This window comes from Bactrocera dorsalis, chromosome 6 (genome assembly GCF_023373825.1).
Source record: "Bactrocera dorsalis isolate Fly_Bdor chromosome 6, ASM2337382v1, whole genome shotgun sequence".
Taxonomy (NCBI): domain Eukaryota; kingdom Metazoa; phylum Arthropoda; class Insecta; order Diptera; family Tephritidae; genus Bactrocera; species Bactrocera dorsalis.
The window spans coordinates 2493768-2518350 of NC_064308.1; the positions used below are offsets into that span (position 1 = coordinate 2493768).

General features: G+C 34.4%; 3 protein-coding genes across 17 annotated transcripts in view; 2 read left to right on the forward strand and 1 right to left on the reverse strand.

Moving 5' to 3' along the window:
- Window positions 1-24583, forward strand: part of LOC125779099 (glutamate receptor ionotropic, kainate 2) — a 2985835-nt gene that overhangs the window by 1047197 nt on the left and 1914055 nt on the right. The gene's annotated exons all lie outside the window — the stretch shown is intronic.
- The window catches only part of LOC125779126 (uncharacterized), a 497385-nt gene that overhangs the window by 425579 nt on the left and 47223 nt on the right, over window positions 1-24583 (reverse strand). The gene's annotated exons all lie outside the window — the stretch shown is intronic.
- LOC125779117 (uncharacterized) overlaps window positions 1-24583 on the forward strand; it is a 75171-nt gene that overhangs the window by 38426 nt on the left and 12162 nt on the right. The gene's annotated exons all lie outside the window — the stretch shown is intronic.

Genomic DNA, 24583 nt, shown 5'->3' on the forward strand with positions numbered 1-24583 from the left:
TCCACTATAAACCAGGAAAAGAGAATAAGGTAGCTGACGCGCTCTCTAGGCAGTACGTTAATAACTTAGAAGAATCTGAAACAAATGAAACCGCTCATAGTGAAGAGTCATCTAGTAACATTATAAAAACCATAAAGCAACCCATTAATCAATTCAAGAATCAGCTCATTTTAACTAAATCGAATACTTTCAGTAAAACCACTAAAATTTTGTTTAAAAAATTTATTCGATACACAATTTTTTTTTAACACTGTCGAACAATTAATACACTGCCTAAAATCTTCAATAAATTATAATGTAACAAATGGAATTCATTGCGACCTTCCTACTTTAGCGAAAATACAGAACCTCATATTATCTAAATTTCCAGGTGTAAAATTTGTTCACACAGAATTACTCGTTATTGATCTGACAAACAAGGATGACCAACTGGAAACAGTCGCTACTGAGCATAATCGAGCACACCGCTGCTTATCTGAAAACTTTAATCAAATTTCCAAAGAATATTGCTTTCCGAATTTAAAACAAATGTTAAAAAATCTAATCGCAAATTGTAAGATTTGTTTGGAGAATAAATAAGTACCAGCGCAAACCACCAGACCCTGGCATTGTCAAAACGCCTATCTCAAACTTCCCGGGGGAAATCCTCCATTTAGAGATTTTTATTACCACCAAACAAAATTTTTTAACATGCGTCGACAAATTTTCTAAATTTGCCGTCGTGAAGCCAATCGCATCAAGATCCACTGTTGATGTCAAAGATGCTCTTCTACAAATTTTATTATTGTTCAAGAATACAAAAACCATTGTATCTGACAACGAAAAGGCTTTCCACTCTAATCTAATAAAAACACTACTGAGAGATCATTTTTCTATTGATCAATTCTTCATACCCACACTTCACAGCGAAAGCAACGGCCAAGTGGAAAGGTTTCACTCCACCTAATAATCATCCGGCTGAAATTTTAAATGCTGTTAGAAGAAGGTTAGCAAAAGCTCAGGAAAAAACTCTTAAAAGACTTAACGCAAAGAAAACACCCAAAACATACGAAGTTGGAGAAAAAGTTTTTTTGAGAAGAAACAAACGATTAGGTAATAAATTTGAAAAAATTTTTATAGAAAAAGTTGTCGAAAGAGATCTCGGTACTGCAGTTATGATCGAAGGGAAAAGAATCCATAAAAGCAATTTGCGATAATCCTCTTTAATGATTTCCTGATGAAATTAAGTTTAAATAATGAACTAAAGTAAAATAACATGTTTTAAGCCACATAAAATTAACAAACTAATTGAATTAAAAGAACATATTTTTTTTGATCTTGAATTATTACCATTTCATTAAAACAACTTGTAAAGTAAACTTAGTTCTAAGCTACTACAATTGTAAAAACAGAAACAAAACAAAAACATTTGACCTGCTTCCACTATCACGCCGATTTTGAGATTCAAAATGACCTTATCGAAACGGGGACGTTCGAGCTTAACAAGGGGAGTAGTTAAGGTATCAAAAGTGCAACTGTTGGTCAACAGAGGGTTAACAAAATATAACAGCAATCATTGTCCTATAATTTGAGTTGATCCAATTCTTGCACTCAAGTTTTGCCAAAGTACCCGATATGTGTAGTATGTGTACCCACGCAGCTCGGTTTTCCCGCCAAAACTCACGACTTGCGATGATCCAGCATTACTGCAACAAACAACAACTCAAACTCAACTATAAGCATATGGAGCAGGTCACTTTAATTAAAGTCTAATTTTAGTAGAGCACTAAGAAAACTGTAACCAAGCGAGCAACATCGCAGTAGATTAAAAAGTAATGAAATAATAGAAATAATAAAAGGTACAGTGAACAAAAAACTAACTTACATATGCAATAGGGTGATTAAAAAAAAAAAATTTTTGTTTTTTTTGATTGGTACTCGGAAAAATGGGTTCCTAGAGACCTCTGAGAAAGCCTCTCCAAATGTGAGTTTTTAATTGTACCGGGAAGGTCCTCCGCCTAACGGTTTTCTATTTTTTCTTATTATCAGATAGAAAAATTTATATCTCGCTTCCAACTACTTGAAAAAATATATTGTTAATTAGGTTTTGTAGGAAATTGAATGCTCTAAAATATGGTCTCTCATGATTTTTTCGTAAACCCAACCGTTTAAAAGATATTAACAGTTAAAGTTTGATTATTTTTGGTACAATTTTTTATTTCTTATTAATTTTATAACTCAATGAAAAAAAATTGTTATGAATAGGTTTTTGGAGAGGCTTTCTTAGAGGTGTCTAGGAACCCATTTTTCCGAGTACCAATTAAAAAAAAACAAAAAATTTTTTTTTTGAATCACCCTAATATGCAAAGAACATGTAAGAAGAAGATTTTTACTTAATATGTAAATACTTATTTGATTTTGGCGCAATTATTGACACTTGTCTTAATACACAAAATTGGGCCAAAAGGAAACAATGAAATACATATGTATGTAATTACTTTTGCATGTCCATATGGAAAAGCCGACAGCAAAATGCAAAGGCATATATTGCACATACATACAAGCGATTTCTGGGTTGAAAGCAAAAATAGAAGCATAAGAAATTGAAATGCCGACGGCAAAACGAAATTCTTGATATTCGCACATTGCGTATGAAAGAAAATCCTCGTTGAAGCTAACATGAATCAAGAATATATCATCATAATGTTTAGGTAAATCTTTTATTTACTTAAAATGACTTATTATAAAATAAGATCAAATTAACATTAAATAATTTGAAAAATAATAGATCAAAAATAAAAAAAGTTCTACATACATATTTCCATACAAAATGGAACATTCATATTTCCTATAGAATATCAAAGAAATTATTTTACTCATATCATAATTATTTTTACATGCTAATCGGGAAATGCAGACGGCAAAACGCAAAAGCATACACATTTGCATACATTGCGATTCCCAAGTTGAAAGCAAAAATTGAAGCATGAAAATATAGGAGCATGCATACATATGTTTATGTCTTCATATTCATATTCATGAATACATATATTTATGTCTCTTCATATTCTTGGGTATGTGAGACAGAGAACATAATGTGTTTTGTACACATTTTTCGGTGTCAAAAATGAAACAAAAGATAAACAAACAAAACGAAATTCTTCGTTGGGAGTCTCTTCATATTCTCTGCTTCGGCATATATGCCTTGTCATCATATGCCGTAAATACATATATTTCTGTCTCTTCATATTCTCGGTTATAATATGTGAGAGAATTGTAAAAAATGTTAAAATTATGAGGCGAATGCCGACCTACAATGTTAACAAATGCGGCGAATTCCTTGCACAAAATCGAACAAATTTTCGCAGTCGAACCTGCACCTTCTCTATACTTTACGTTCTCTGGCTCATATAATTAAGTCATTTAGTACTTTTTTACAACATGTAAAAAAACAAGGTATATTTCTTTATGCAACATCCCTAATATTGCACGAGCACAAAGTTCCGTTATTCTAGGAACGCCACCGATTTACAGCACATTCAAGTATTTTCGTTTGGGAGAGTTTAAATGAATTTTCCATTTATTGTCTATAAAAGTGTGCTCACATAATTAAGTCATTCTGTTTGAAACGGGTAAATTAAATTTTTTTCGCCACAATTTACATCAATATTGTTCTTTTTTACTAAATTAAGTTATTTTTAACAAAATTTGTAGTCATCGTCGTCATGGGCAAGAATAAAAGCACAACTTCAAGCGAAAGAAGGGTCATATGGGAATGTTTTCAAAAATATCAAAATATTGCCGAAGTTGTAGATGTTTTAGGATTTTCTCGAGGCAAAATTAATAACGCTGTTCAATTTTATAAAAAAAAATAAGACTTTTGAAAATTTACCGCGTAAAAAGCCAAGAAAGACCACCCGTTCTGACGATAGGGCCTTAGTAAGGCTAAGTAAGTCTGATCCATTTTTAACCTCCACAGAAATTAGGGCTCAATTAGAGGAATACCACGGCGTACAAATATCTGCGCAAACTGTACGAAGACGAGTACAAGAAAATTCATTGAATGGCCGTTTAGCAAGACGAAAACCTAACGTTTAAAAAAAAAATATTGAAAAGCGAAAAGCGTTTGCTAAAGACCATCTCTGGGAGGACTCTAAATTTTGGAATTTGGTGGTTTGGAGTGACGAATCCAAATTTAATGTATTTGGTAATGATGGGAAACCATATGTAAGACGACCCCCTTTGCAAGAACTCAATCCCAAATACACTAAAAAAACCGTGAAACATGGTGGTTCATAGGTGATGGTGTGGGGTTGCTTCACGTCATCAGGCGTTGGCCCGATTGTTAAAATAGACGGGAAAATTACAGGTGAAATGTACAAAGGAATACTGGAGAACAATTTAGACGGTGATTTTGTGGACAACTTACCATTAGCTTGGATTTTCCAGCACGAAAACGACCCCAAACACTGCTTGCGGGTCGTTAAAACTTGGATACGTAGTCGAAATATTAAAATTCTGGATTGGCCAGCTCAAAGTCCGGACCTAAACCCCATAGAAAACCTATGGGGGATTATGAAAAGAGCCGTAGCTGCACGAAAACCTCGCAACAAAGATTCTTTATGGGAAATAATACAGGCAGAGTGGTACAAAATAAGTCCCGCTCAATGTGCTACTTTAGTCCAAACAATGCCTAAGCGATGTACTGAGGTGCTACGTAATAAAGGTTATCCAACTAAGTATTAGTCTTAGGTAAGGTAAAACTTCAAAAAAATGTCGTATACTTCGAATAACTACATTTTTCTTTAGGTGACTTAATTATATGAGCACAGCAACATGGATGGGCTAAGCGAATGAACGCAATATTTTTATTATTTTAGAAGTTAAATAAAAAATAAGTATTCTGTTTTGAACTGAATTAAATTTCTTCCATTTTTTGTAAAATTAAGTTTCATTCCTGTACCATAGAAGTTGCTTTGAATAAACTTTCGTTCTGTTACTGGCGTGACTTAATTATGTGAGCACAAGTGTATATGCGTACAATTTCAAACTGATCCTTCCTGAAAAATAATAAAATTGCTAAATATTGGGAATGGTAGAATAGAACTGCAATCAAATACACAATGCAATGAATTAAAACTGGCTCATTTATCATTCGATGAATAATATACTTCGGGCATCCCAAAAGACTGATGCCATAACCTTGCCAGCCGATTTTTTTGTCTTTCCACGCTTGAGAACCGTTTCTTAATATTCAGTCCACCAGGATGACAATCGATTGGACTCGATTGATTTCACTGATGCACAGCCCAAATAGTATTTTTAGTATTTTTGCCCCAAAAACCAATTCTTTCTTAACGCACGAAATGCTTTTTGATTCATTTTTGTTGCTTCATCAAAAATCCGATTATTCCTTTACTAATACTTATAATCTAACTAATAGAAATCATATACATATGTAGATGGTATTAGTAGTACTATCTATGTATCAGCCACAGTAAAACGTAAGCGGGTCCTCTAGTTATACTCTCGCAACAAAGTTGCTAAGGAGAGTATTATAGTTTTGTTCACATAACGGTTGTTTGTAAGTCCTAAAACTAAAAGAGTCAGATATAGGGTTATATATACCAAAGTGATCAGGGCGACGAGTAGAGTTGAAATCCGGATGTCTGTCTGTCCGTCCGTCCGTCCGTCCGTGCAAGCTGTAACTTGAGTAAAAATTGAGTTATCATGATGAAACTTGGTACACGTATTTCTTGGCTCCATAAGAAGGTTAAGTTCGAAGATGGGCAAAATCGGTCCACTGCCACGCCCACAAAATGGCGGAAACCGAAAACCTAAAGTGTCATAACTAAGCCATAAATAAAGATATTGAAGTGAAATTTGGCACAAAGGATCGCATTAGGGAGGGGCATATTTGGACATAATTTTTTTTGGAAAAGTGGGCGTGGCCCCGCCCCCTAGTAACTTTTTTGTACCATAGCTATGTCAACCGAACTCTATAGAGTCGTTCCATATACAGTTTAAAAATGGAAGAAATTGGATAATAACCACGCCCACCTCCCATACAAAGGTTATGTTGAAAATCACTAAAAGTGCGTTAACCGACTAACAAAACACGTCAGAAACACTAAATTTTACGGAAGAAATGACAGAAAGAAGCTGCACCCAGCCTTTTCGAAAAATTGAAAATGGGCGTGGCGTCGCCCTCTTATGGACCAAAAAACATTTCTCAGGAACTACTCGACCGATTTCAATGAAATTCGGTATATAATATTTTCTTGACACCCTGATGACATGTACGAAATATGGGTGAAATCGGTTCACAACCACGCCTTCTTCCAATATAACACTATTTTGAATTCCATCTGATGTTCTCTGTATAATATATACATTAGGAACCAATAATCGTAGCAGAATAAAACTTTACACAAATACGGTATTTGAACTGAGGTATCCCTTGTGGAAAAATTGTCGTGATCGGACTACAACTTTTCAAGGCCTAACCTAGCCTAACCTAATTTTTCACCGAAAGTATCGGTAAATCTCTCAGAATTTAATTCTAATTAATTTTACAGCAAAATAAAAAAAATATGTAAATGACGGATAATGAAATCTCGATTATCACTTTATCATGCGAGAGTGTAAAATGTTCGGTGACACCCGAAATTAGCCCTTCCTTACTTGTTTTTACATACATATGTATGTATATTTTGAAATAGCTATATTACTCGAAACGGTATTTCGGCTTTTACCGTGTTTGGTAAAATTATATTATCTTTAGGCATTTGTATATCAAATAAATAAAGGACATAATACGCTCACTGTGCTTTCCAATAAGGGTTTTTTGGGATAATGTGGCTGTATATATGTGTGTGCATTAGGTAAAATGCCTTTGCTCCTCTCCGAATCGTTTCCAGTTGGTTTGCCTGTTCGCCTTGTTCCAATTCCTGTTCTCTGCCTGGCCACATCCTTGTGTTGTTGGGTTGTTTGTATGTATGTATATTTGTTTTAATGTTCGCGCCCGTTTGTTTCGTTTTGTGTTTGTTTTATTGTTTAGGTGTTTTTGCTTTTCGCGCCCAGTTTATATTTTAACCCTATTCGTACCACGTAGTGACTTTGAGTCACTTTTTAAATTTAAACTGGTGTACTTGTTGTAATATTTTTTAATTTTGGGCAAGATTTTATATATTCGTTCAATCATAATTCACCTTTGAAAAAATTCATAATTCATTATAAAATTATTTTTTTAGATATTTGTTAAAATAAATTTATGTTTATAGCTGCGCAAAGTACCACGTAGTGACTTACAGTCACTGTATGAAAATATTGTTTTGATAAAGATAACAGATCAACATGTCGCTCATTTGCTGCAAGACCGGCATAAGTCAAAAAAATCGATTCGCCAGAAAACGCGTTTAAAGTTTTCAACTTACTACAACCTTACACGGTGACTCCAACCTTACACCTCTTCTCAAGCGGAGCATATAAGAGGTATTCATATGAATTTTTCACTCAACATGAAGTATGATATAACGAACAATTCTGCAGCATTAACTCCAAAATCACGTTTTTTGAATTATGCCGGTCTTGCAGCAAATGAGCGATGTGCAGAAGATAACGGATCAACACGTGCAAAAGTTGAGTTCTTCATAATTGGCAAAGCTGATATTTTTACTACATATTTATTTCATTTCTTCTTGTATCATTCACAACAGAGAAAAAAATAGTTACATTTGTCTTTCGTAGCAGCAGGTTGTATTATTTAGCGCAGTTTATGTTTATGTAAAGAAAATTTGGTACAGTTATATGTTACATACTTGAAATTTTTAATTATTAAAGGTTTGCGTTGCAAACTTATATTGTTTATAGTCTGTAGTTTAACTATAAAATTATTGGAATATTTAGAAAAATGGCAAAGAGGAGAGGATTGGCAGAAATGGAAATTCGCGCGGCTATATCAAATAGTGATGATGAGAGTAGTGATAATGAGGCAGAATGTGCAGTAATTGTTAATGACTTGGAAGATGTAGTGCCTTCTGATAGCGAAAAGGACTGCTGTGAAACTGGTTCTGAAGTGGATGATGAAATGTGTGTATCAGATACTGAAGAAGTGGAATCTCTTGTAAATGTTTTTGTTGGTAAAGACGGGACTGAGTGGAGTGAACTTCCAATTATTACCGGGAAGACACCTTCTCACAACATAGTGACAGGAAGCGTAAACAAAGTAATGTTGCCGCCAGCCAAACACATTCAATCTCCATCGGATGGATTTTCCTTATTTTTTGACAATGACGTTCTGAAAATGATTGTTGATTGCACAAATATAAATGCTACTGAACAGCTGCAACAAAAATGGAAGCAAACTGATGAAATTGAGATGCGCGCCTACATAGGATTACTGATTGATGCAGGAATCCGAAAAAATGGAATAAGTGACTACAAAGAGTTTTGGGATCTTTTATATGGAAGTTTACTTTTTCGAGCTTGCATGTCAAAAACCAGGTTCTCTGACTTATCGCGCTACTTACGATTTGATGAAAAAGCAACAAGAAATTCTCGTAGAGCGGGGGATAAATTTGCTGCTATACGAGATATTTGGGACATCATTCAGGACTTCGGAAAATATTATATGCCTGGTGTTAATTTGACTATCGATGAAGAGCTCGTTCCCTTTCGAGGTCGTGTTTCATTTCGACAATATATGCCTGCAAAGCCAGACAAGTATGGAATGAAAATTTGGTGGATATGTGACAGTGAGACGAGTTATCCATTGCATGGAATACCTTATTTGGGTAAGGAAGGCGCTAATAGACAGACTAATTTGGCGCAGAATGTTGTCAAACAGCTCTGTGAATTCTATGAGGGTACAAATCGAAACATTACTTTTGACAATTTCTTTACCAGTTTTGATTTATCGCTCGATCTTTTACCAAAGCGTCTTACATGTGTTGGAACTCTTCGAAAGAACAAAACATGCATTCCTTCAAATTTTCTGCCTTCCCGGCAACGAGAAGCAGGAAGCAACCTTTTTGGCTTTCGAAAGAACATGACTCTAGTAAGCTTTGTCCCAAAAAAAAAAAATAAAGCTGTTCTCTTGCTCTCCTCGATGCACCAAACTGCCGATATTGACGCAGAGACAAAAAAATCGGAATTAAATTTGTATTATAATGCCACTAAAGGCGGCGTAGATACGTTTGATCAATTGTGCCATGCTTTTACAAGCAAAAGAAAAACTCGCAGATGGCCTGTAGCTCATTTTTACAATTTAATAGACGCCGCTGGTATAGCATCCAAAGTAATTTGGTTGTCCTTATATCCAAAATGGAATGATTCAAAAAAGGTCACTCGCCGCAAATTATTTTTAAAAGATTTGTCCTGGGAATTAATTATGCCAAACATCGAAAGAAGAAGTTTAAGCCGATTGTCAAATGCTAATAAAGCAGTTATCACTGACACTATATCAACATCATTATCCCCCAATAAGTGTTTACCGCCTCCATCCAAAACAGTTCGCCGCCGATGTCACTTATGCCCCTACAAAAAATGCAGGGTTTCTATGCAATGTTGCCCAATTTGCACCAAAAATGTTTGCAATGAACACTTGCAAAAGGCTATAATATGCGAGAATTGTGTGCAAAATAATTAGTAGTTTAATATTAATTATGAATTAGTTTCTTTTATATATGTAAGGGCCAATTTATTCACTCTCCATTACAACTTAATGCTCCATTAGAGAGAGTGAATAAATTGCCCCTAAATATCTTTGCGTTTATTTTGTGATGAATCACTTTAACCATTGAAATAAAACCAATTGAATAATACTTAAGCCGTTTTATTTATACGAGTGACTCTAAGAAGCTAGCCAGTCAAAAACGCTACTCCCTTCCTTCCTTTTCCTTCCTTATCTGCAAAATGTGTGCACAGTCAAAAACGTGGTAAAAACGCAGAAATCAGCCATCTTTGCTTTGTTTTCATTTGAACAATGTTGCCATTGCCCAATACGCATATATAGTTTTGAGCACATCTTTGTTTTCAATTACAATTTTTTACAATATAAAATATTAAAACTAAAAACAAACTATTAAAAATAGTTTACATATATAAATAATAGCATTCGACTCTGATTTTGAGTTATTTTAAGAAAATTTGAAACATATTGAACAAATTGAATTATAAAAGTAGATAATTACTGCAGTATATCGATATTGGCAACCCTGCGTTGTGAGAGAGCAATGAGCTGAGACGTTTGCGACGGCAAAAATCCAAATGTCGCAGATTCTCACGTCTACGTCACGTCAGAGAGAAGGGAGTAGCGTTTTTCACTGTTCAGTTACATTGCGCGCTCATAAGATAGGTCGTCCCAGCTGACACGACCCACGATTCTGCGTTGTTCACTAACTAGCCTATAAGTCACTACGTGGTACCCTACGTCCGCACAAGCACGTGGTACGAGTAGGGTTAAGTATTTTATTGCTTTTTGTTTGTATATTGTCACTGCAGTTTTTGGATTTTTGATATTGTTTTGTTAGGTTCACTGCACTTTTTGTTTTTTTTTTGTTCACCGCATTTAAATTTTGTGATAAATCACTTACACTAGCAGATTTAATTGTATCCAACTACTGCTTTAATTAAAATAAAAACACTTTATACATTTAGGTTTTTTAACCACTTTATTTATAAAATAAATTTATATTTTTAAAGATTTTGTTATAATAACGTTTTGCTGGAACTGGCGATCGGGGTTCCGCGAATCGAGGTCGAACTGGGTAGTCGCGGTTGAGCAGCGAGATGTATATGTAAGTTTATCTACTGTAGACGAAAGTTAATGTGCGAATGTCGATGTGCGCAGTGTGTCGAACGAATGGTGGTAGCGAATCGGACCGGGTGATGACGACGGGGCGCAGTGTGTCTGCGAATGTGTGTAGGGCGAATGAGAGTGCTTTCCCGTTGCCCATCCTTTTTGTTGAGTGGGTTGGCGTACAGATGTGTTGAGTTGTGCTGTAGTCTCATCAGCTGTGGTGAACTGCGATATAGCATTAGGATGTGCCAGTTTTACCAAGTAGAGGGGGTGGATGCTTAACTCATTTAAACATAATCTTTAATCTGTCACTTTGATTGATTTCTTTTAAATGTTCAATAGCCGATGCGAAATAATAATTTATTTTAATATGTTCCTTAAATAAGTCATTCGTTTGTAAAAGATATGTTTGTATATTTTGTCTGTCGTCTTCGTCCATTGTTCCAAAAAGCCATTTTGACATACTGCCAATTGCATTAATCAATCCTCTTTTATTTCTAGTTCTAAGTGTCAGTTGTTTATTCCTAATATCTAACAACTCTCTTTGTAGTATTTCTTTATTCTCTAACCTGATCAAAATTATATTATCGGTCATAGCATTAATAATATTTTCTAATTGCTGAACGTCAATCATATATAGTACTATATCGCTATCTTTTGGTATTGCCTGATTTCTAATCTGTAAATCTATGAATTAATTTTGTTCCTTTATTTCTGTCAAAACCATTAGCCCGTCACAATGTTGTGTCATTAAAATTATTACCGTCAACATTATCAAAATCTGTAAATTTTAAAGGTCATTTTATATTATTAGTATGGATTTTTTCTAAGTTTTTTTTCTATATTTAGGCTGTTCCTTGTGCCTAACTGCTTCATAATTTTTTTTTATAAATCCCTCCGTTCTTTGTTCTGTATAGTCTTCCCTGTTCCTATTCAGTTGTTGATTGTATTTTCTTTTTGCTGTTCTAAATTTTTTCTTAATATCTCTTTATCTGCTTTATTGTTATGTACCTCGTTGGGTGTAAATTTTATTGTAGAATGAAATCTTTCATTACAATTCCTAATAGCTTTTTGAATTAGCTGCTTAACTGATACATTTTTATTTAATTTATATAATATTCTAAATTTTTCTGAAATTGTATTATGGAATCTCTCAATGTCTGCATTACCCGTATGACTGTTGGGTTTGGTTAAATGGAGTTCCATATTATCATTATTTAAAAATTCCCTAATTCTTTTAGCATTATATTCATTGGCAGCTACTATTTTCTTCGGTTTTCCTATTTTGGTAAAATAGTATTCTAATTGTTCGATGAATGTACTGTGATTTCTATCTGTTAAAGGATATGCTACTTCATATTTGGAGAATTTGTCTATAATTGTTAAAATATGAAATATTTTTATTACATAGCTGTCTATGTAGATTATTCATTATTCTTCCTAGGCGTTTCTGTATGAAAAAAAAAAATTTGTTTAATAGGTTTCCTATCACATTTTACTTCTTGACATGTTTCGTATTGGTTAATTACTACTTATATTAACTCTGTTATTTTCGGATAATAAATTTTATTTCTAAGTTGATTATATGTTTCTTGTATGCCCAAATGCATACTTTCTCTAATGTGATACAACGAAATTTGTTTAACACAAGATTATAAAGGGCACAATTCCTACTTTTCCTTTTGTTATATATTTTTTAAATATTTCACTCAATCTATCGAAATCATACTCTGAAATAAAAATAATTTTTTTCCATTTATCTGTTGTAGTTTATCTGTCTTGTTGTTTGTCAAAATAATATGAGTTTTATATTTATTAACTATCTCCTCCTCTCGCCGAGGGAAGCAGAGGAAGAGGAAGACCTCCACTTCATTGGAAGGACCAATTAGAGAAGAACCGGACTTTGCTCGGAGTATCCAATTGGCGCCACGTAGCGAAAAGAAGAAACGACTGGCGCGCTGTTGTTAACTCGGCTATAATCGCGTAACCGGTGTCTACACCAGTAAGGAAGAACTATATCCTCCTTGATATAAAAATGATCTTGTAAATTGTCTTCTGCTGAATGTATTGTTTGCATTGATGTATTGTCATCTAAATTGTTAACTATATTTAGGTCAAGCTCTGATATTTCATCGGTATTTTCATCCTCATTTTCTTTTATCACATCTTCCTTATCCTGTATTCTGCTAAGAAAATCTGCTACTCTGTTTTCCTTTCCTTTATATTAGGTTGTCAAATATCTCCCTTCCGCCTTTTTGTTTTTTGAATTTCGCGGCTATGTATAAAGCGTTACAGAGCTCGTATCTGGCAATACTATACATCTTTGAAAGGTCTTGACATAACCTACAAAACGACGCTATGCATGATTAGTTTGGATATTGCGTCCAACAGTTATAGACGTGTAAATTTGGAGTTCACTTACGCCGAAATTCGCGCTATATTAAAGTTTTCTTTCGGTTTTATGAAGTTGCTTTGGTGACATGTCTTTCCCTCTATATTTTGAATGTAAATATTTAATTGGTTGATGATCTTAAATTTTCTACCGTATAAATATGGTCTAAAGTAGTTTACGCTCCAAATAATTTCTAACAATTCTTTATCAGTTGCTGAATAATTTCGTTCATGATTATTTAAGGTTCTTGATGCATAACATATTGGGTGTCCTTCTTGAGATATAAATGCGCCTATTGCATAATTTGATGCATCTGTAGTTAATGTAAATACTTTATCAAAATTTGAATACCGTAAAATTGGATGCGAGCTTATTAATTGTTTAAGTTTTTCGAATGCTTCTATATATGAAGGATCTTTTATATTAATTCGGACTCCTTTTTTTAGATATTTTGTAATTGGTTGTGCTACCGTTGCATAGTCCTTAACAAGTTTTCTATAATAACCTGTTATACCTAAAAAGCTCTTAATTCTAATTCTTCTAATTCTTCTAATCCTTTGATTTTATTTGGATTAAGCTTGTTACCATCTTATGTTAGAATATGGCCTAAAAATTCTGTTTCTTTTTTCAGAAAATTACATTTATCCATTTGCATTCTTAAATTTTTTGATTCTAATACCTTGAAAATGTCTCTAATTGATTGTACGAGTATATGTTCCTGTAACGTTGTACTAAAGTTTAATATATCATCTAAGTATACTACGCATGTTTTTATACTCTCGCAACAAAGTTGCTAAAGAGAGTATTATAGTTTTGTTCACATAACGGTTGTTTGTAAGTCCTAAAACTAAAAGAGTCAGATATAGGGTTATATATACCAAAGTGATCAGGGTGACGAGTAGAGCTGAAATCCGGATGTCTGTCTGTCCGTCCGTCCGTCCGTCCGTCTGTCCGTCCGTCCGTGCAAGCTGTATACAGTTCAAAAATGGAAGAAATCTGATAATAACCACGCCCACCTCCCATACAAAGGTTATGTTGAAAATCACTAAAAGTGCGTCAACCGACTAACAAAAAACGTCAGAAACACAAAATTTTACGGAAGAAATGACAGAAGGAAGCTGCACCCAGACTTTTTGTAAAAATTGAAAATGGGCGTGGCGTCGCCCACTTATGGACCAAAAAGCATATCTCAGGAACTCCTCGACCGATTTCAATGAAATTCGGTATATAATATTTCCTTAACACCCTGATGACATGTACGAAATATGGGTGAAATCGGTTCACAACCACGCCTTCTTCCAATATAATAAAACTTTACACAAATACGGTATTTGAGCTGAGGTATCCCTTGTGGAAAAATTGTCGTGATCGGACTATAACTTTTCAAGGTCCCTGATATCGAACACGAAGAACTCAGTGCCTAACCTAACCTAACCTAATTTTTCACCGAAAATATCGGTAAATCTCCCAGAATTTATTTGTAATTAATTTTACAGCAAAATAAAAAAATATGTAAATGACGGATAATGAAATCTCGATTATCACTTTATCATGCGAGAGTATAAAATGTTCGGTGACACCCGAACTTAGCCCTTCCTTACTTGTTTTATAAAGTCTCGTAAAATTTCGTTCATGAGTCGTTGGAAAGATGCTGGTGCATTCTTTAACCCGAATGGCATTCTTGTAAATTCATACAAGCCATGATTTGTACGAACGCTGTTTTACACCTATCTTCGTCTTTGATTGTAATTTGATGATAACCTTTTGCTAAGTGTAGTGTAGTAAAATATTGGGCTCGTTCCAATTTATCTTCAATTGAATCAATATTAGGAAGAGGTTATTTATCATCTATAGTTACCTCATTCAACTTTCTATAATCTATTACTATCCTGTACTTACTTTCCCCGAACTACCCATTTTGTTTGGAATTACTACTGAAGGGCTGGGATATCGAGAATTACTTTTCCTTATAATTCCTTGTTCGTCCATTTCTCTGACTTGTTTTCTAACTTATTCTTTATGCTGGGGTGGATATCTACATATATAATTTAGAATTTATATGCTCTTCTATACTAGTTTTTATTTCGTGTTGAATTTCTGTAGTACTTGTTAATTTTTCTCCTTCTTTAAATAAAAGGTTTTCGAATTTTTTCAATAATTTTTTGATTTCTCTAAACTCTTCTGTATTTAGATGATATAACTGAATTTCTTTTAATTTCTCATTTGTTGCTTCTAGGGTACATATTTCACTGAAATTGATTGGTTTATTTAAAAATTCTGATTCTTTTTTATTTAGTGAAATTTTTTCATATTAGATTTATCATCGTGTTTAAACGAATTAAAAATCGATTCCTATTATTAAATTATATTTCTTATTTTTTAATGATGTCGATCGCCATCTTATATACGCGTTTTCAGGTAAATTGAATTCTTTTGGTGCTTTCGTATGCACTTCGTGGGTAATTGTTTCCATGCTTTTTACTGTTCTATTTGTTATATTATTTCTAAGTGGAATTTTTCGAAATTCGTTCAATTCAGAATCCACTAAACTTATATTCGCAATATATTTTTTATTGTTAATTGTTATTACTATTATTGTAGGTAGGTATATAATCTTCAAGTTCTCTATAGCTTTGCCTAGGCGTTTGCAAGCGATTTTGGATGTTCTTTTTGCAATGGTGTCCTGCCATTTAAGATCTCTCTTGATCGCATTCTATATTATCTATTTCCATAGGCTCTCCTTTATCTAGCCTTAATTGGTTTGAATTCATATTTTTCCTACCTGAATTATTATCCCTGTAATCTATATACGCTGGGTACCTTTGCCCATATTGGTAAGAATTATTATCTCTATTTCCTTTCTGTTGGAATTGGATTGTTTTCAACATTTCCTTTATTTTGTGAAATATTTTGAGCATTTTGCCTTGCTTGACCGGTCTATCATCTTTGCCTATATATTTTTCATTACTATTATTATAGTATTTTTTATTATTGTTGTATTGTCCGTACTATCCATATGCGAGTTTGGTTCTTTTAAATTCTGGCCTAATACACGTTTCTTCATATCTTCTTTTTGTCATGATATCTATAATGTTATGAATATCATGTTCCTCGCAAATTTTTGTCTAGTAATGTTCTCTGCGTCATTTCTTTAATGGTGTTCACTAAAAGACTGTCTACGTTACTTATGTCTATCCCTACACTGTGCTTATAATATATTCTAATTTCATCAGTTTTGTATTTGATATTTTGTATTACTATTGATAACTTACTCTCCGTGTTTGTCTTTATACCTCATATCCTCCTATACACTTCATGGGGTTTCAAATCAGGCTTGTATCTTAGCTTAGCTTTACAATAAAATTTGCAAAAGCAAATGTACTGGTGCATTGATCCAAATCCAAATTGATCGGTGGCACGTAAGATCAACGGCGATCAAAATGAAGATGTGCAGAATCGTAATCCAATCCAAGTATGGATGCTGTACCGAAGGATGCTATATTCGGATGGCGACGTCGTCGAAGTTTTATCAAATCTTAAAAATGCAGCGCGCGGGTTAGTTGTCGATAAAACGAATGTTGAAAGCGAATGTGTTGTTCTAATGAATTGCGTAAACGAATGTGTTGAATCTGCTCAGGGGACCATCCTTTATGCTGAGTGGGTGGATGTACAAGTGTGGTGAGTTGTCTTGTGTGCGAGTGTGGTGTCGTCAAGTATTAGTGTGTGCTAGTTTTTCCGGTTAAATTGGGGGGATGCTTAACTCATTTAAGGGGTTACATACGTCCAGAATTTTTAAAAAATCGATTTTTTTTATAGTTTATTATTCTTTATAGTTTTAGGCGTATTTCTGTGAAAGTCGATTGTAAAAATAGATACAAAGTTATGGTAGAAAATCAGACCGCCCGACGAGGGTTTTATACACACCGGTGAAAGTTTAAACGCGTTTTTCTCGAAACTACTTTTCCCGGCACGGTCTGCATGATAACTCATACAGTTTTTTACATTTTTTGATGCGGTTTTTTTTTAAATATTCGAAAATGTTTTCTTTATAGTCTGTCGAGCCGGATTTTTGATATTTTTATTAAAAAATTTTATAAACATAATTAAAGTGTGACATTTATGACGTAGAACGCATTTTTTTTCCAAATTCCGTAAATTGGAAAATTTTTCGAAATTAAAATATTCGGCTCGGCAAACTATAGAGAAAACATTTTCGAATATTTAAAAAAAAACCGCATCAAAAAATGTTAAAAACTGTATGAGTTATCATGCAGACCGTGGATCAACTTTTTTCTTATTGTACTTTGTGGCACGTTATAACGGGTGATTTTTTTGAGGTTAGGATTTTCATGCATTAGTATTTGACAGATCACGTGGGATTTCAGACATGGTGTCAAAGAGAAAGATGCTCAGTATGCTTTGACATTTCATCATGAATAGACCTACTAACGAGCAACGCTTGCAAATCATTGAATTTTATTACCAAAATCAGTGTTCGGTTCGAAATGTGTTTATCGACAAATTTTGTTCAGCGATGAGGCTCATTTCTGGTTGAATGGCTACGTAAATAAGCAAAATTGCCGCATTTGGGGTGAAGAGCAACCAGAAGCCGTTCAAGAACTGCCCATGCATCCCGAAAAATGCACTGTTTGGTGTGGTTTGTACGCTGGTGGAATCATTGGACCGTATTTTTTCAAAGATGCTGTTGGACGCAACGTTACGGTGAATGGCGATCGCTATCGTTCGATGCTAACAAACTTTTTGTTGCCAAAAATGGAAGAACTGAACTTGGTTGACATGTGGTTTCAACAAGATGGCGCTACATGCCACACAGCTCGCGATTCTATGGCCATTTTGAGGGAAAACTTCGGACAACAATTCATCTCAAGAAATGGACCCGTAAGTTGGCCACCAAGATCATGCGATTTAACGCCTTTAGACTATTTTTTGTGGGGCTACGTCAAGTCTAAAGTCTACAGAAATAAGCCAGCAACTATTCCAGCTTTGGAAGACAACATTTCCGAAGAAATTCGGGCTATTCCGGCCGAAATGCTCGAAAAAGTTGCCCAAAATTGGACTTTCCGAATGGACCACCTAAGACGCAGCCGCGGTCAAGATTTAAATGAAATTATCTTCAAAAAGTAAATGTCATGAACCAATCTAACGTTTCAAATAAAGAACCGATGAGATTTTGCAAATTTTATGCGTTTTTTTTTAAAAAAAAGTTATCAAGCTCTTAAAAAATCACCCTTTATTTTATGTACTAATTTTTGTAAAGAAAAATTAAAAAATATATTTTTTTTTAAACTTTAAGTACCAATAAACATTGTATAAAATTTTTTTTATATTCATTTCTATTGTTATCCCTTCTTAAAACAGTTTTTCTTTTAGTGCATTTTTGGTGCTGCTGGACGTATGTAACCCCTTAAAAAATATGTTTGACAGCAGATATTCGATGCTACTCGTTTATGAATTTATTGTTACTTCTCCTTTTCCCGTGAATGTGGGTATGTGTTGAATGTTTTTCATAATTCGTTGTAGGTCATTTTCATTGGTTGCTTGACGATGTTGGAGTTCGCCGTATGCCTGTCGAAGTTGCTCCAATTGCTGCTCCCTTCTGTTCAGTTGCTCGATGCGCTCTACGTTGGATATTTGGACCCGCTCTTATTAAATTTTTCTGTTATTATCGAATATTTGTTGCCTCGATGGTTTTCCTCGTTACCTTCGCTAATTTTGGTGGCTCCACGCTTTTGTTTTTTTTTTGTCGTGTTCACTGCAAAACTTTTTTGTTTGCGCCAATTTTACTTTGCGTCGCGGTGAACGGGTTTTTAAAAAGTCAAAGAAATCAAATTGGATAACAACGAGGTGATGTTGATGGCGATCAAGAACAGACTGCCTTATTTTATTAAATTGACTTAAAATGAAGCTTATTCTAAAGGGTGATTTTTTTGAGGTTAGGATTTTCATGCATTAGTATTTGACAGATCACGTGGGATTTCAGACATGGTGTCAAAGAGAAAGATGCTCAGTATGCTTTGACATTTCATCATGAATAGACTTACTAACGAGCAACGCTTGCAAATCATTGAATTTTATTACCAAAATCAGTGTTCGGTTCGAAATGTGTTTCGCGCTTTACGTCCGATTTATGGTCTACATAATCGACCAAGTGAGCAAACAATTAATGCGATTGTGACCAAGTTTCGCACTCAGTTTACTTTATTGGAACCAACCACACGAATGCGTACAGTGCGTACAGAAGAGAATATTGCGTCTGTTTCTGAGAGTGTGGCTGAAGACCGTGAAATGTCGATTCGTCGCCGTTCGCAGCAATTGGGTTTGTGTTATTCGACCACATGGAAGATTTTACGCAAAGATCTTGGTGTAAAACCGTATAAAATACAGCTCGTGCAAGAACTGAAGCCGAACGATCTGCCACAACGTCGAATTTTCAGTGAATGGGCCCTAGAAAAGTTGGCAGAAAATCCGCTTTTTTATCGACAAATTTTGTTCAGCGATGAGGCTCATTTCTGGTTGAATGGCTACGTAAATAAGCAAAATTGCCGCATTTGGGGTGAAGAGCAACCAGAAGCCGTTCAAGAACTGCCCATGCATCCCGAAAAATGCACTGTTTGGTGTGGTTTGTACGCTGGTGGAATCATTGGACCGTATTTTTTCAAAGATGCTGTTGGACGCAACGTTACGGTGAATGGCGATCGCTATCGTTCGATGCTAACAAACTTTTTGTTGCCAAAAATGGAAGAACTGAACTTGGTTGACATGTGGTTTCAACAAGATGGCGCTACATGCCACACAGCTCGCGATTCTATGGCCATTTTGAGGGAAAACTTCGGACAACAATTCATCTCAAGAAATGGACCCGTAAGTTGGCCACCAAGATCATGCGATTTAACGCCTTTAGACTATTTTTTGTGGGGCTACGTCAAGTCTAAAGTCTACAGAAATAAGCCAGCAACTATTCCAGCTTTGGAAGACAACATTTCCGAAGAAATTCGGGCTATTCCGGCCGAAATGCTCGAAAAAGTTGCCCAAAATTGGACTTTCCGAATGGACCACCTAAGACGCAGCCGCGGTCAACATTTAAATGAAATTATCTTCAAAAAGTAAATGTCATGAACCAATCTAACGTTTCAAATAAAGAACCGATGAGATTTTGCAAATTTTATGCGTTTTTTTTTAAAAAAAAGTTATCAAGCTCTTAAAAAATCACCCTTTATTTACAACTTGCTTATTAACAACTTATTTTTAACATATCATTGCTGAATAAGCATACGAAATTTACTTGTTAAATTAATTTTTGATTATTTTATTTGGCAAAATTGGCGAAAAGGCTCCAAATTTAATGAATATTAAATGGGACATAATGAGGACTAAAATAAGTCATTTGACTTTTTTATCTGCGCTCAAGTGGAAAGGCCAGACTGTTGCAGGCTTCCTTGAAAGTGGTGATCCTCATAGTGTGGAAGAATACATAAAAAGAATATGTCCTTTTTATGAAGATCTTCACGTGATATTTAGACGTCGTGGACAGAGTTGGTGTCAGAGCTGGACGATACATATATAAAATGTATGACCCCAGAGATAGACCCCTACACAAGTTCTTCGAATTTGTTCCCAGTCCGTCCGTTATAATGTATTCGTCTGCAGATGAAGTAGTTAGTCCGTCCGCTAATTTTGCATGCTCATCTACACTAAGAAGAAATATGAAAAAATCTCATAGCAGTTCAAATCCATTTTCATTACTTTTCGAAATCCAAAATAAGAAGTTAGAACTAGAAACGCAAAAAGTTGGAGTTTGAAAAAGAGAGAGAGGAAAACCATTTTCCATTGCAGAAATTACGGTTGGGGAAAGAAATGGGAGTAGAAATGGGAAAAGTCAGATTGGAACACGAACGATTGAAAAGCTTAAATAGCTCATAAGTTGCCAAAATGTAATCATCTGTATTCCAATATAAGATTTTTTCCATTTCGACTTTTTCTTCTTAATACAGTGTTTGGTTTGTTTTACTTATAAGTGACTTAGTGAATATGGTCTACCTTGTTTTTTTTATTTTATCCGTATTAAGTTATTTCTAGTTAAATAATTTATGTTACTTGTTTATGTAAAGAAATTGAATTTTATTTGAAAAAATACATTAGAAAAGAATTTTTAAATTTAGATATTTATTGATTTAACCTTCATTGGCACGAGCATTTGGTTCCCATAACGACTCGTCAATGCCGTGCTCCGATTCCTCAGGTTGGTAGTCGAAATAAACATCTTGTTGGAGTATAAAGTTGTTTGTTAACTTTTCTCACACCATTTTCATTTTTTATTTGGAGCCTTAAGCGTTTTAAACTGCCAAATCTTTCCTTCAGCATTACAAAACAATGTTAAATTCGAATTCCATATCGACTGAATGTTTTGTTAAAAAAATTCCTTTGGCTTAGTGTTAAATTTCTAGAATTTTCTCTAAATGGCCTTGTAACAGTACTCGATAATTTATATGCACTGCCACCAGCAATCCATTCACCTTCTCCAAAAATTTTATGTGCTTCAATTGACAATTCGCTGTTATTAAAAATACGTGCATCATAAACGCTACCTGGAAAGCCTAACATTAAGTGACTTATTTGTAATCTATGATCGCACACGGCTTATGCCTTAACGGAGTAAATATGTTTTCGTGAAAAGTACGCTTCTAGGTCTTGTGACGGTTTTTCCGCCGATGGAATTTCGATACCATCAACGTATCCTATGAAATTAGGTAACTCACTCGAAGTTTCTAAAACGAGCTTTTTGCGTTCTTCCGTATTTGGCCAATATAAATACTGGTCCTTATATTTCAACAGCGCATTAAATATGCGATTGGTTAAATTCTAAAATATAAAAACATGTTAATGTATTATGAGAAAAACTGACGAATTCTGACCTGAATGATACTACCATCACTGATTCTAAATAAACCTACAATATTCGAAAGAGTAGCTCCTTCATCGCTAGAACCTAAACGGTAACACAATTGCCAGTTGCGTTTTAATTGGAAATTGTTTGCCCGACCGAATTTTGTTGAAAAGATTGTCTCCCTTTATTGGATCAAAAAAGCATCGAAAGTTTTCCAAGTGACACGTGTGATTTTCTTGAATCGGGTTTCGTCTTCTTTACTTTTCCTCTCTTCTGCAAAACAAAAAATGTAGTAATTTAAAATAAAATCAATTTAATTTAAATACATATCATTGTCCTCACAAAAGAATTCAATAATCATTAAATCATTTAACGCTGCTACTCCCAATAACTTCAAAAGATTTTGTCTATTACTGATTCTCAGCATTTACATTTATTACCTACAAATGAAAAAATGACAGACTTATAGTAATATTGCCACAGTTGCCAAAGAGCGCTCATTTAACTTGTGTTACCATATTGCAAATTTACTATTTTTATATAATTGCGACATTAACCACTATTATTTTTTGGCTGTCTACACGCCGTCGTATTTCCCGCAATTGAAATACTTAAATTTTTTGCTGTTCTTACTGTTCGTGTTATTGCTGCTCTTTTTTGTTCAGTTTGTAACATTTTCTTTGTTCTGGAAGTTTCCACGAGCGTCTGACTTAGCAAGCCAACGCGGGTTTTTTTAATATCACTAATAAACAGAATCTAGTGAGTTTACTTTCCAAACTAAACTGAAATATTATATTTCATTTATATTTATTCAATTGATATCTTAAGCCTAGATACAAAGGTTTCCACGAGCGTCTGACTTAGCAAGCCAACGCGGGTTTTTTTTAATATCACTAATAAAGTGAATCTAGTGAGTTTGCTTTCCAAACTAAACTGAAATATCATTATTTCATTTATATTTATTCAATTGATATCTTAAGCCTAGATACAAAGTTTCATCTTATAGTACATTCTAAGAAATGTTAGATGATGTGTTGTCTCATTCTACTTAAAGCGTGCCATAAGATGGCCGCTTCCTTATTGGCGATGTGTCAATAACATATTTGACGCATTCGTTAAATAATGAATTTATACGATTACTGTTTATTTTAGGCATAAGTGCTGTTAGTTATAGGTGGCGTTAACTTGGTCTGCAGCAGCACTACCCTCTAACATATTGAGATACAAAAGCTTTTTAAACAACAGATACAATAGCTCTTTCGGCAGATGGCTTTTACCAAACTTATCTCATATACCCTTGCGCATGTTAAATGCCTCACTGTGACGGTTTTTCCACAACAAAATGAACCTAACGCCTTTTCATTTTTAAATAAAATGCAAACTTTTCTGCATTTGTTATTGTTTCTACTTTGACCTCTCTGCCACATACCACTCACCACATATCAGAGTCTATGAGGACACTTCTCAAGATTCGTCCAATTTTTCTATCTGGAAGAGCCCACTAATTTTTCACTTCCACTTTTACAATTTTCACAAAGATAATTAAATTCAGTTGATCATTAAAAATTGCGACACACAGAATTTGCCCACTTGGCGATTATTCCGGCATACACAACGCACGTTAATCTATTTTCACTTTTTATTTTCCGTAGCCAACACACAGGGAAAAAACTTATTGTTTGTCGCTCATTTTGATGGGAAGTGTAGCCATATCAAACTTTATCCCATATCTCGGGAGCCGACCGACCGGTTTCGAATAAATTGTTCAAATCCAACGAAAACTGTTCAAGCAGCTAGCTACCAAATATTAGGACCTCAGTATCTATAGTTGACTTTTAATCGAAAATGTCGGTCAATGTGTGATAACAATGGTATGTCCGTATGTCAAAAATGGGTTGAATCGGGCCAATAATTTCCCTTCCGATTGATTTTATGCCGCATATGTCCGATATATGTAAGCTTTCTGAATGAAAATGAAAGAGCGGGGTTTATTCATAATAGTGTGACTTTGTTCCTAAAATAGATAAATTTGAGCGAAAACTTGACCTAGCCCCTATCTATCTAATATCAGGATTTTCGAACATCCGGCTGACTTTAAACTATATGATTGGTTGTTATTACTCAAAGTGGCAATATTACGATTCTTTTGGCGCCGCTATTTGATGATACGGATGGATAGAGGAGGTCCTCAAGATTAAAAAATATGTACACATATTCCCTCCTCAGACTCATAGTTTTCGAGATATTTCTGTTTAAATTTCAAAAATTTGTAAAAACAATGCTCGTTATTTAACTACGTTCAACCCACTTTTCACACATTTATCAATTAATATATATGTGGCAACGCCGTATTCACCGCTTATAAGCAACCCTTTGCTACGTTTACAACACTATCCTTTAGCAACGCTGTACTACCTTTTCCATTCTAGCTGTAAGCAACCCGTTTCCCAGAATCCTATCATTTTTCCCTTTTTCTACAAACCTTCATACCGAACGGACGTGTTCA